At 42.5% G+C, this 12,003-nt stretch overlaps 1 protein-coding gene across 4 annotated transcripts in view; it reads left to right on the plus strand.

Annotated features, from left to right (window-relative positions):
* The window catches only part of ATXN1 (ataxin 1), a 477,765-nt gene that overhangs the window by 58,812 nt on the left and 406,950 nt on the right, over window positions 1-12,003 (plus strand). Inside the window, exon 3 of one of the 4 annotated variants that reach the window (XM_075532432.1) lies at window positions 10,748-11,086. The exons of the other annotated variants lie outside the window; for them this stretch is intronic. The gene's annotated coding sequence lies outside the window, so the exon portion shown is untranslated. The remainder of the gene's footprint in view (window positions 1-10,747; window positions 11,087-12,003) is intronic. 4 annotated transcript variants of the gene reach the window in all.

Raw genomic sequence — 12,003 nt, forward strand, 5'->3', positions numbered from 1 at the left:
AGATCACCAGGCCTTTCTTCTGAGGGACCCTTGATGATTGCCAGTCTTTCAATTAGTCATCCATTTTGCCCGTCTTTCCATTAGTCACCAGGGCTTACCTACTGGTGACACACAGGGCCTGCTCACTGCCTCTCCACCAAAGCATCCCCAAGCCATTGCCATGGAATCAGAGAGCCACTGCGTTTGTGAGGTTGTCAGTGTTTCAGGAAGAGGCCTGCCCCATCTTTCATCTGCAGAGTGATCGGAGGGTTCAAACATCTAAGCTTTCAGGTGGTAGCTGAGTGCTTAATCTCTGTGACACCAGGGCTCCTCAGTCCATCACTACTCAGATTTCTCACCATACAGGCATCTTTCCTGTTCTTCCCATAGGCGAGTTTTGCTTATGCTTGAACGTTATGGTAGTAGAATCATTCCGTGTATGTACTCTCGTGTCTGCCCTGAGGTCCAGCATACCGTTTTTTACATTCATCCACATTGTTCCACACACTGGTGCTTTATCACTTCTTTCTAAATGCTGACCGATATTCCACTGTACGTATACATTACAGTTGATCCCTTCATGTGTTTCTGGACATCTGTGTTGTTGCGAAGTCTAAAGACTTGTGAAGAGAGCTGCTGTCTTGCTGCTTTTAACAGGTAGTTGTTGGTGAACCTGGATTCCTTTGGCTGGGAGAAGAATTGATGAAGCATATGGAAGGTTAGGTTTTGCTTTAAAATAAACTGCCATTTGTTTAAAGTGGTCGTATTTTATGCTCCCGCCATTGGTGTACAAAAGTTTCAGTTTCCCCACACCCTCACCAACATTTAGTGTTGTCTTTCTTTTTAATTTTAGCTACTATGGAAATAGTTGTTCAAGGTTTTAAGGCATTTCCTGGTGACTGCATACGTGCTTATTAACAATTTGTTTATTTCGTTTGGTGAAGCATCTGTTCAGAACTGTCAGCCATTAAAAAAATAGAGTTGTTTCCCTTTTTTATGCGAAGGATATATATGTGTGTGTGTGTGTATATATATATATATATACAATTATCTTCTTTCATTGTATGACTTTCTTTTTCATTTAAGCCACATTTTCAAATGAGTGGTTTGTAATTTTATAAAGTCACATTGCTCTCTTCTTTTAAAGAATGATTTTCATGCATCTGCATTCATAACAATTATGCTTGCTGTCTGGTTCTAAAGATAATCTATTTTCTCCTAGAAGCTCTGCAGCTTTGGCCTTAACATTTAAGCCTGTGATTCATCTCATTTTTTTGTAAATGTATGGCATGAAGGTTTATTTTTCTCAAGCACTTATGGACATCTATGAAACAGTATTCATCTTAAAGACTTTCTTTGTCTATCAAAGTACCTTGGCAATTTTGTACAAAATAGTCGGCCCCTTCTGGGTTGTTCTCCTTTCAGAGTTCGCTCTTCTTTTTCATTGAGCTGCTGCTCCATAGTGACTCCAGTATCAACAAATAGCCAGCCTCTGATTAAAGTAGCTTTATGCTAAGTCTTGAAATCCGGTAGTTGTGTGAGTATTTTAATTCTTTTGTTCTTTTTCAAGGTTGATTTGTGTGCTAACTCCTTCACATAAGGTGGCTTCAAAAGTTTGTGGGGAAATAACATTATCTTTTAATTCCATTTTCTTCCGGAATTTCCAAAGCTTAATAATTCAATAATAATTCCATAACAATTTTAGACTCCCCTTCTGTTAAAAAAAATTCTGTTGGGATTTCAATTGGGATCACAATAAATTTAAGAGATCAGCTTAAGAAAAGTGGAGGTCCGAATAATGTTGAGTCTTAGAATCTGAAAATATGACTTTGTCGCCTAATATGTTATTTCAGCCACGTGCCCCTGGTTTTCAGTGAAGAGGTGTTGGATTTGTTTTTCTTTTTACTTTACAGGATTATGTGTATTTTGATACTGTAATAATAACTGTAACTGTTTGGAATTTCCTATTTGAGAATTTCTTTAATGTTCATAGAAAGCCATGCTGTTGGATGTTGTTCCATGACCTTGCATGGAGATGGCGCGGACCTCTTGTTCTGCTCTGCATAGGGTCGCCGTGAGTGCGGAGCAGGCCGCTGATAGCAGCCAGCCGCCGCGATCCATCACTGTACTAGTTTTAGGGGGAAAGAAAACCAAGGGGTTTTCTACATAATTAATCATGCTGCCTGTGAATAAAAATGCATGTATTTATTCCTTTAGAAACTTTATGCATTTAATTTATACTTTTCCTCATATTTCAACCTTTGGACTTTCAGTGAAATGTAGTGCAGACTTGGTGAAAAGTGGGCGCTATAGGCGTGTACTCATCCTGAAGGGGAGGCGTTGGCTATTTCACCACGAAGATTGATGTTAGCTGTTGGGTATTAATAGTTGCCTTAACAATATATGCATGTGTCTATATATCATATATAAACACACACATCTATTTTGGGTTTTGATTTAGGGAGTTTCCTTCCATTCCTAATTTTCTGAGGGCTTTTTAAAATCTTTTTTGGTCATTGTTTCCAAACAAGAATGATTATTTAATTTTGTACCGTCCTTTTTCTGCTTCTCTTAAAATGTTTATTGTTTTTCTTTATTTATTGGTGAATTATATTGATGGATTTTAAATATTAAACCAACATTTCATTCCTGAGATGGAAAAAAAAAACAAGTTGCTATTACTCCATTCTCTTCACATATTACTGGGATTTGTGCTAATAGCTAATATACTCGAATATCAGCCGACCCGAGTATAAGCCGAGGTACCTAATGATTACCTGGGAAACCAGAAAAACTGATTGACTCGAGGATAAGCCTAGGGTGGAAAATGCAGAAGCTATTAGTGACTTTCAATAATCAAAACAAATGAAAATGAAATTACTAAAATTTGAGACATCAGTGGGGTAATGTATTTAAATATTTTTTTAAAATAAAAACATAAATAAAAGGACAATAAGTCATTTAACATTAATCAACCAGCACAGTAAGTGGAAAATAGGTTCAACAAAAACAATGATACCTTAAGAGTACTATTCCCTGAGCTCAATCAGCAACCAAGCTAAAATGTAAAGAGTTAAAATCCTTCAAAACTGGATTCCTCATCATCATCCGTATCCCAATGCGGAGCTTCAGCTGGTGTGAGGCCATCGTCATGACCATCACTGCTGTCATTCTCATACAAAGTGCAGTCTTCATTGCCATCCATAGCATTACTAATACTACATTTCTGGAAGGCACGTCACACCATGTCTTCTGGAATGTCTTCCCATGCATCTCGAACCCACTTTGCTATTAACTCTATGTCAGGCTTCATGAGATTTCCTCCTTTTGTTAGTCAGTCTTGACCAGATTGAATCCATTCATGCCACTGACCCGCGTATAAGCCGAACCCCAGTTTTTCAGTGCATTTTTTGTGCTGAGACACTCGGCTTATACATGAGTATATACGGTATGTTCATTAAGAACAGTAATCTCTCTTTTTACCTTACTTGGTACTTACAAGGTTTTAGTATTATGTTGGCCTTATAAAATGTGTCAGAGGGTTTTCCTCTTTTCTCTATTTTCTGAAGGAATCTGTGTAAGATTAATTTTCTTTCTTTTGAAAATAATTGATTAAATTCACCAGGGAATCTATTTGGACCTGGAGTTTTCTTTGTTGAAAGATTAAAAAAAATGTTTTTTAACATAAAAATCAGTGATGGGTTGTATGAGTCCCCAATAAAATGATTAAAAAACAAAATCAAATAATAATATTAACTTTTTTGATATACTATTTTCTATGAGTTTCACATGTGTAGTCATGTTTTTACCACCACAATCAGAATACAAAGACTTTTGTTACTAATCTGCAAAATAAATTGATAATGAATGATAGACTCCTAAAAGAGAAATTCTTCAGGGTTTCTGTTTGTTTTTGGGTAAGTTTTGGTAAATTGTGTTTTTCACTTCTCAAGAAATATATCTAATTTATCTACATTGTAAATTTTATTGGCATAAAGTTGTTTATACCATTCCTTTATTATCATTTTTTAAAACATCTATTGGATCTGTAGTGATGTTTTTCATTCCTACTATTAGTAACTTAGTTTTCTTTGTTTTTATAATCGAGGTTCCTAAGGGTTAATAAATCTTACTCATCTTTATAAAAACAAATTTGGGCACTGTTAATGTTCTCAGGTTTCTGCCCCACACCAATTCCATTTATTCCTTATTAATTATTTTCTTTATACTTATCTTGGATTTAATTTTCTTTGCTTTTTAGAAATCTTAAAAAAATTTAGTACAAACATTTAATGCTATTATTTCCATTAAGTATAACTTTCACTCCATTCATTTTTATTAGTTTATTTTATTTAGTTTTTATTGAATTTATTTTCCTCTTTTTTTGCCCTTAAATTACTTAGATGTGGTTGTTTCCACAGAGGGATTTTCTGCATATCTTACTGTGATTTGTGACTTAATTCCTTCGTGCACAGAGAACATTATCAGTTCTCTTTTAGGTATTCTATCAGTTCCTCAGAAAGGAATGTTAAAATTACCAACTATGATTATGTATTTATCTGATCCTTTTATTAAAGTTTGTTTGTTTTCCTTCAGATATTTAGAGTTTCTGTTATTAAGTGCATACACACTTAGAATTGCTACGCCTTTTAAATCTATATATGTTTTAATCTTTATGAAATGACCGTTTTTACAATGGTAATTCCCCATCCCAATTCTACTGAGACCTATTTGGCTACAACTGTTGGCTTGGTGTGATGTGTAATTTTTCATCCTTTTACATAAAGAGGTACTATCTATATTCAAGAGGATCTCATTCAGGTGGCATAGACTAACTCTTGCTTTAGATTCAGTTGGAATTCCCCACCATTTAATTTGAGAGTTTAGAAATTCGCCTTTAACATAATTATTAATGTGGTTATATATAGTTTTACAATTTCTTTTGTTTCTCTTTCCTTGCTAGGTTTTTTTTTTGTATTCCTCTATGATGTTACTGTCTTATTTGAATGGTTTTATTGGTGTTTCAGCTATAAATGTGTGTGTATCGGTGCATGTCGGTGTTTTGCCCTTGCTCTTTGATTTATAATACAAATATTTGTCACAGCCTATGTACAGTTACTCCTATAATACTTCTCACAAACTGTAAGAAATTTATAAGAGTAAAACTATTTCCCCCCTACATTTGTCTATTGCTTTATTTATCTTACCTGTAATAAAAAGTGATCCCATAATGTCATTATTTTAATTTTAACAGTTATTGTCTTCCAAAGGAATTAAGTGGAAGAGGAAAATGGACTTTTACAATTACCCATATAGTTATTATTATTATTGCCCATGTTTTTCTTGTTTAGAATTTGAGTTATCAGCACCATATTGAGGAAGCAAATAATTGGATATAGCAGTTTAGAGTAGATTTGGTTGGAAACTGGAATTTTGAGGGTTGTTAGTTAAAACTAGGTTATCTAACATGAGAGGATGCTAACAAAAATTAAGAAAAAACTTTGAGAAGCATCTTTCAAGAGGATAAGAAGGTTGATAACCCATCAGAGAGTTAACTCAAAGCTCTCCACCCCCCTCCCCAAAACACACAAACAACAACTCATGGCTATTGAGTTAATTCTGGCTGTGATGAGAAAGTTTGAATTCTTGTCCCACTCTGACTCTGACACATTTATCTAACTTGAAGCACGCTAAGGCCCTAAATCCTTTCAGACTATTTCTTCATTTGCTATCTACCATGCTTTCCAGCTCTTGATTCTATATAAATGTAACAGCTATTTCTTGAATATCACTATAGGTCAAAGTCTGCCCAAAGCACTGAGCTTAAGTTTTCAGAGAAATCAGGTTCTTTGATGTCTCGGAGCTGACCATCTAGTGTTGGGAGTAAAGTCAACTGACAGTAAAGGCAACCATGCCTCTGTGCTAAACGGCTACTATATGAATATAGATCAAAGAAAACCAAACTCACAGTCATCGAGTCCGTGCTGACTCAGCGACCCCTTGTGGGTTTCTAAGACTGGACGAGAAAGCCCAGTCTCTCTCCCGTGGAGCTGCTGCTGACCTCCAACTGCTGACCACGTGCATCGCAGCCCAACCTGTACACCACGAGAGAGCTAGATAAGGAACACACAAAGCAAATGAGATGGGCCAAGGGGTGTCAGAGAGGATTTTACACCACCTATTCCTCAAAGGAAGCTTTTCAGAGTGAAGAGCAACGTGGATCAGCATGTGCAAAGGAAATGCGGAAGTACACGTCAGTGTCGGCTGGCAGAATCACATGTGTGACCTTGTGGAGACTCATGCTCACCCTGGCTGGAGACCCCCTCGAAGACTGGCCCAGGAGGTGGCTTGTGTGAGCCAAACCAAGAAATTTGAATTTTATCTAGAAGGTAATGCAGACCCATGGCAGGACTTTAACCCCACAGCTTGAAAAATCTAGCCGTGTCTTTTGTCTAGTGCTCTGCACTTGCTGCAATAAGGGACCAGCTGGTAGACCTGGGAACCAGAGAAGAAACAGTTGTGGAAATTCAGGTGACAGAAGAATGTTTAGCCAACAATCTGGGAGCACCTGCTCCCTGCTAATCCCTGGCCCGTGTGCTGGGATCCTGTTTGCGTGAAGCTGCAGTGGCCATGGAAAGAGTGGAATGGAAAGAGTGGGCCGACTTGAGAGCTGTTAATGAGTAAGAACTAGAGGCTTGATGACTAATTAGGTGCAGGAGTCAAGTGAGAGGAGGGCTTTCTGGCGTGGTATCTGGGAAGGCCATGATATCGCTCACTAAGGGACAGGTCTGCACCCTTAGAGAGTCCTCACCCATATCTGTTTACTCCATGAAAGGATGTGGATTAGATGCTTGCGTTGTGTTCCTTTATCTTGGTTCAGGAGCTAGTGTTGGCTTCTGCTATCCTCTTCACCTTCACCTCCCTGAGGACCAAGCTTCCTCAGATATCACCCCAGGAACTTTGTGGTCCCTTGTTAGGTGCCATTGAGCCTCCCCGACGTATGATGACCCTGTACACATTGGAAGGAAGTGCCGCCCAGTTCTGTGTCATCCCAGGGATGGGTGGGAACCAGATCATAGTTTTCACTGTCTGCTTTATGGAAGTATGTCACCAGGCCTTTCCTCCTAGGCTGTTTTCCTCTGTAAGCACCTCTGAATCAATGATCACATGCAAGCCTCCCCGGACTGAAACATGGTGACCGTGCATGAGGTGCATTGGCTGGGCCTCACATGTGGGTCTCTGGCATGGAAGGTGAGAATTCTGATGAACCACCAAGAAGTTAACCAAAGACTAAACTTGCTGCCATCGAGTCAGTGTTGACTCATAGCAACCCCCTGTGGGGTTCTGAGACGGGAACTGCATACAGGAGTAGAAAGCCCAGTCTTTCTCCTGAGGAGCTGCTGGTGGTTTCAAACTGCTGACCATGTGAATTGCAGCCCAACATGTAACCACCACACCACCAATGCTCCAGAAGTTAGGTTTGGTCTGGAATCCAGGACCATTGATTCAGTACTCACTCAAGACCCCATCCTCTTACCCCTTAGGCTCAGGCCTTGGCTTCTTATGTGGATTGCTGTGGGGCATTGTGGCATATTCAGATACATGGACTCATAGAATATACTCTGGCTGGGAGGAATTTTAGGATTATTTGGTCGAATGTCCTCATTTTTTAGAGGACATTGAGTTCAGGGAAGTCAAGTCACCGAAGACTTGGGTTTCAACAAACTGGCAGGGCTAAGATTGTCTCTCTTGATTCTCTTTTATTCTGTGTTTTCCTCTCCTGAACTCAGTTCACGATGGAGAGCTTAGAGGTGAGGACAGACATGCTCTTAGGCGTGTCTGTGTACATCCGTTTGGAAATGACTAAGCCTGAGTAGATACAAGAAAGCTTCTAGGTGGCCCAGGGGTTAAAAACTTCACTGTTAACCTTAAGGTCTCTGGCTGGAACTCACTAGCTCCTCTGCCGAAGAAAAACGTGGCAGTCTGCTTCCAGAACGATTACAGCCTTGCAAACCCTATGAGACAGTTTCCCTCTGTCCGAGAGGGTGGCCATGAATGAGAGAGAATGGGCTTAATACGTGTGTGTGTGTGTGTGTGTGTGTGTGTGTGTTCATGGATGGTTGTCAGGTTTGCCTAGAAGAATCAGATTGCTTAAGCGCTGGTGTTGGGAGACAGGGAAGCCTGGGTGTCACATTTGAATTCCAGCAGCTCTCTTGGCCTACCCTCCTTTGGGGAACCCACAGAAAGCTCCGAATCATTTTACCCAAGGTGTCGAAATCACACAGCACTACAACTTCAAAGAAAAAGTAAAAAGTGCAGAAACTACCAAAGGGAGTGTGGGAAGCACTTCTTGGTAAGAGTTTCAAGTGCGCGAAAAGAAATGTGTTGAAAGGGCACTTGCTTTCATCAGTTTGGAGCATCTGGTTTTTATTCTTTAAAAAGAAGCAACACCTCCGATGATGGAGTCACTAGGCAAGTAAGCACTTGAGATTTTGATCTGCACAGATTCTTCCTTCGAGGGCGCACCTCCCAGCAGCTTTTAGTAGTGATTTGTAGCACTTGACTGATTCTCCAGAATGACAGCCCATTTTTGTGGGGGGAGGGGAAGAAGAGGCAGAGAGGGCGAAGGCAGGCTCTGAGAAACAGCCTGTCAGCCCTTTGTCTCCCAGAGGCAGGAGAAAAGGATTATGGTTCAAGATGGTCCGCAGTGGGCCCGGGAGACCAGAGCACCGCTGGTGGGAAATGAAAACTCCACTCCATGCTGTCTCCACGTCTTTTATTTTTAACTCAGCGCCCACCTCCAAATCATCCGTGAAGTGTGGGCGCCGCGACAGGTCCCCCTCGTCTTCTAAATGGGTTTCATTTGTATCACGGACACCTTCTCCCAGTCTGAGCAACGGGAGACGGCTCGCCGCGGGAAAATGATGTTGGTATCCAAGCCTTGCTTTCTTGTGAACAGGACGCTGTTCAAACCCACTTGCAGTAGTGTTTGTCGGCGAGATCGGGGAGCAGGACAACATGCTTGGTACCGTGGGCGTGAAGGAGGGGGACCCTGAGACTGCCGTAGTGAGCTCCCGCAGACCCACTGGGAGGATGGCCAGGACCCGGCAGGGTTTCGTTCTGTGGTGCACGAGGGCCGATGTTCATGGTGATCCACTGGGGAGCTCCTAATAACACTAGCAAGGAAATGGAAAGGCTGTGGGACCCCTCCCCCTTTATACCGATGAAGAAACAAATGGAGTCACAAGCCAGTGGTTTGCTTAGCTGGACAGTGATCGAGCGAGCTGGCCCCATAGCCTAAGTACAAAAACCCACTTCCCTCGCTAGCTGTCGCTCATTTCAAAATGCATTCTAAAAAACTAAAAAATCCATCAGGGGCATTTTTTTCAGAACGATCATTCTTTGGCCCCCTCCCCTTCTTTTTCTCTCTGTGGGAGTTCTGTGTCCGCCTTGGGTTAGAAAATGGTCACCAGGAATCTGTTGGAGGCAAGATTCACACACCATTTACACGGTTAGGATTTACCGCTGCCATTCCTGACCCGGACACTGACCTTGCCGCCCAAGTCTGGCCTCTGCTGAGGTCTGGCCCTGCCCAGGTGATCACTGCTTCCCCTGAGGCTCCCCGCACCCGGAGCCATTTGTTTTTCTAAGTGTAGTAAAACTCAGGTGTAAAGATGATGGGCATCCTCCCCCCCCCCCCCCCCAGGTGAGGTCACAGCTGGCTGCTTTTCCTGCGTAAGCTCTGTTTTCCACTTTGAAATGAGGTGCAAACTCACTGAATCAGAACCTTGTAGCTAAAAACAGCATGGCTACCTACCAGCCTCTGCTCTCAGGCTTCCCCCGCCTTTTCGATGCCCTTTCACGCCCTCTCCTCTGAGCCTCAGTTGATTCTGGTGAGCCCAGTTGTCGCCTCCTCCTAGCCACTGGAAGGTCTGCAGGAGGTGGCTGCAGCCTGAGCTGGCCAGCTGAGTATATTGTTTGGGTTAGCCATGGCAACAGGGAGGCAGAAGGAACAGGACTAGTCTGGGGCACTTCCCCCAGCCGCTGTGCTGAGCATCAGACTGCACTTGGCTGCTGCTCCAGCCCTGCTGTGATCACCCTCAGCCCCTGAAGAGGCCTGAACCTGGGGAGGGACCAGGACACAGAAGGATGCACGCTAAGAGAACATACTAACTTCAGAACAGCGTGTGTAGTTTTTTTGGTTTGTTTTTTTTTTTTTTGGTCTGTATCCCAGACACAGAGAAGCACGTTGTTCCCCAAGCCCACACCAGCTCGAATTCTTCCAGGACTGAGTACCTCATTCAGGCGAAATTGCCAGAGGCCGCTGGAGCGAGCGCAATGCGAAGGGAAACCCGGAATGTGTGTAGTCTAGGGGGGCAATCTTTGAGCTCCTTCTGCCTAAATGCATGACCTGCCTACCATCCGTGTCTCCTGTAAAACAGAAAACAACAAGTGTCTAAAAAAGGAGGGGGAGAACGCTTCCATTTGCTTAATCATAGTTTATTTTGTGACGTGAAGAGCTTTCCTTTCCATTCAGAAAATTTTTAGTAGGGTCTTTCATTGTGAGTGGATTTAGAATTTTTTTTTTTTAAGATCTGTAATTTGTTGCTGTCTCCTGGGAAGTTTACTTTCTTTTTGTTGTATGATGGTGAGGGAAAATCTCTTTGGTCATGACAGAAAAGATGTCCACCTCCTTAGTATTGAACTTGGAAGGGTTTTTTTAAAATTTTTTTTATTTCCCCTTCTCTTGGTTTTCTTTTCTTCTAAGGGCAAAGCGGATTCTTGTTCAAAATCAAGCTCTTCTGGGGACGTCGAAGGAAGTGGACTACATCTGTTCATGAAAACAGGCACCTCTTTTTCTTCTTTATCGCCTCTCAGGATCTGCTCTGCTGACTCATGCAGTGCGGTCTCGCTGTGCCTTCCCCGGCTGTGTCAAAAGGTGCTGTAGAACTCAATCTACTATGAGCCACAAACAGCTTTCAGACTTCACACCGAGGCAGGAGCCAAAGGGAGAACCACGAATAAACACGCGGGGAAACAACATCTCCACCTTTCTGACTCAGTCCTCCCCGACACCCACTGACTTGGAGGCAGCCCCTGAATTCATGTGAGACCTCCTTGTTCTCCTTCTGCCCTCATTCCCCTCCCCTCCCCTCTCCTCAGGGTCCAGCCCCAGAATTCATTTTCTTATCATCTAACCGGGTACAGTTTATAGGCGAGAGGGAAAGGGCGAACTCGGAGTGCCAAGCGCCGTCGCCTGGGTGAGGTCACAGATTCTGAGGCTGACATGGCATTTCTGACAGTTTCAGACAGGCGGCAGCCAGGTTTCACCTGCTTCGGTGTGAGCTGTTCTTGTGGGGCTCTTGGGGTAAGAGGGAGAGAGGAGGAGCTTCTGTCTGCTGTGGAGCTGAGACCTGACTTGTGAACACAGCCCATCCATCGGCTTCTTTCTAGAGGCCCGTGAGCGGGGCCTTCCGCGCGTTTGTGGGAGAAATTGAATGACAAGACCATGGAGCTTTTCCATGAAGTCCGTGAAGCCCGCCTCGTGCGTGTCTGCTCCAGGGGTCATTGAGCATGGGATGGGAACATGGAGACTCTTTCTAGAAATAAGGGGCAGACGTCAGTTTGTGGATAAGGGTTGTGTTGCCTGGTTAGATTTTGTGGTCGTTACTGTTGTTTCATAGTCTCTGTTCTTGACAAGAGACTAGCCCTCCTACTTTTAAGAAAACCAGTTGAAAAGAAGCAGATGCTACTAAATCATCGTCTTTATGAGTTTTGTTCCCTTGGAAAGATAGTTGCCGACCCAGAATTGTGGGGCTGAAAAGGCTTTCGTCTGTCTCAGTGTTCTAGTTTTACCTAAAACTAACAGCACAGGGCTGGGGCTGCAAAACCAGACAGTAGTCTGTCATTGAACACAAAGCTATTTGGCTTTAGATAAACACACACACACACACACACACACACAAACACACACACACAGTACCAGTTGCTGCCACGTGAATTCCAACACATGAGAACACTGTG

Source organism: Tenrec ecaudatus, chromosome 1, assembly GCF_050624435.1.
Source record: "Tenrec ecaudatus isolate mTenEca1 chromosome 1, mTenEca1.hap1, whole genome shotgun sequence".
Taxonomy (NCBI): Eukaryota; Metazoa; Chordata; class Mammalia; order Afrosoricida; family Tenrecidae; genus Tenrec; species Tenrec ecaudatus.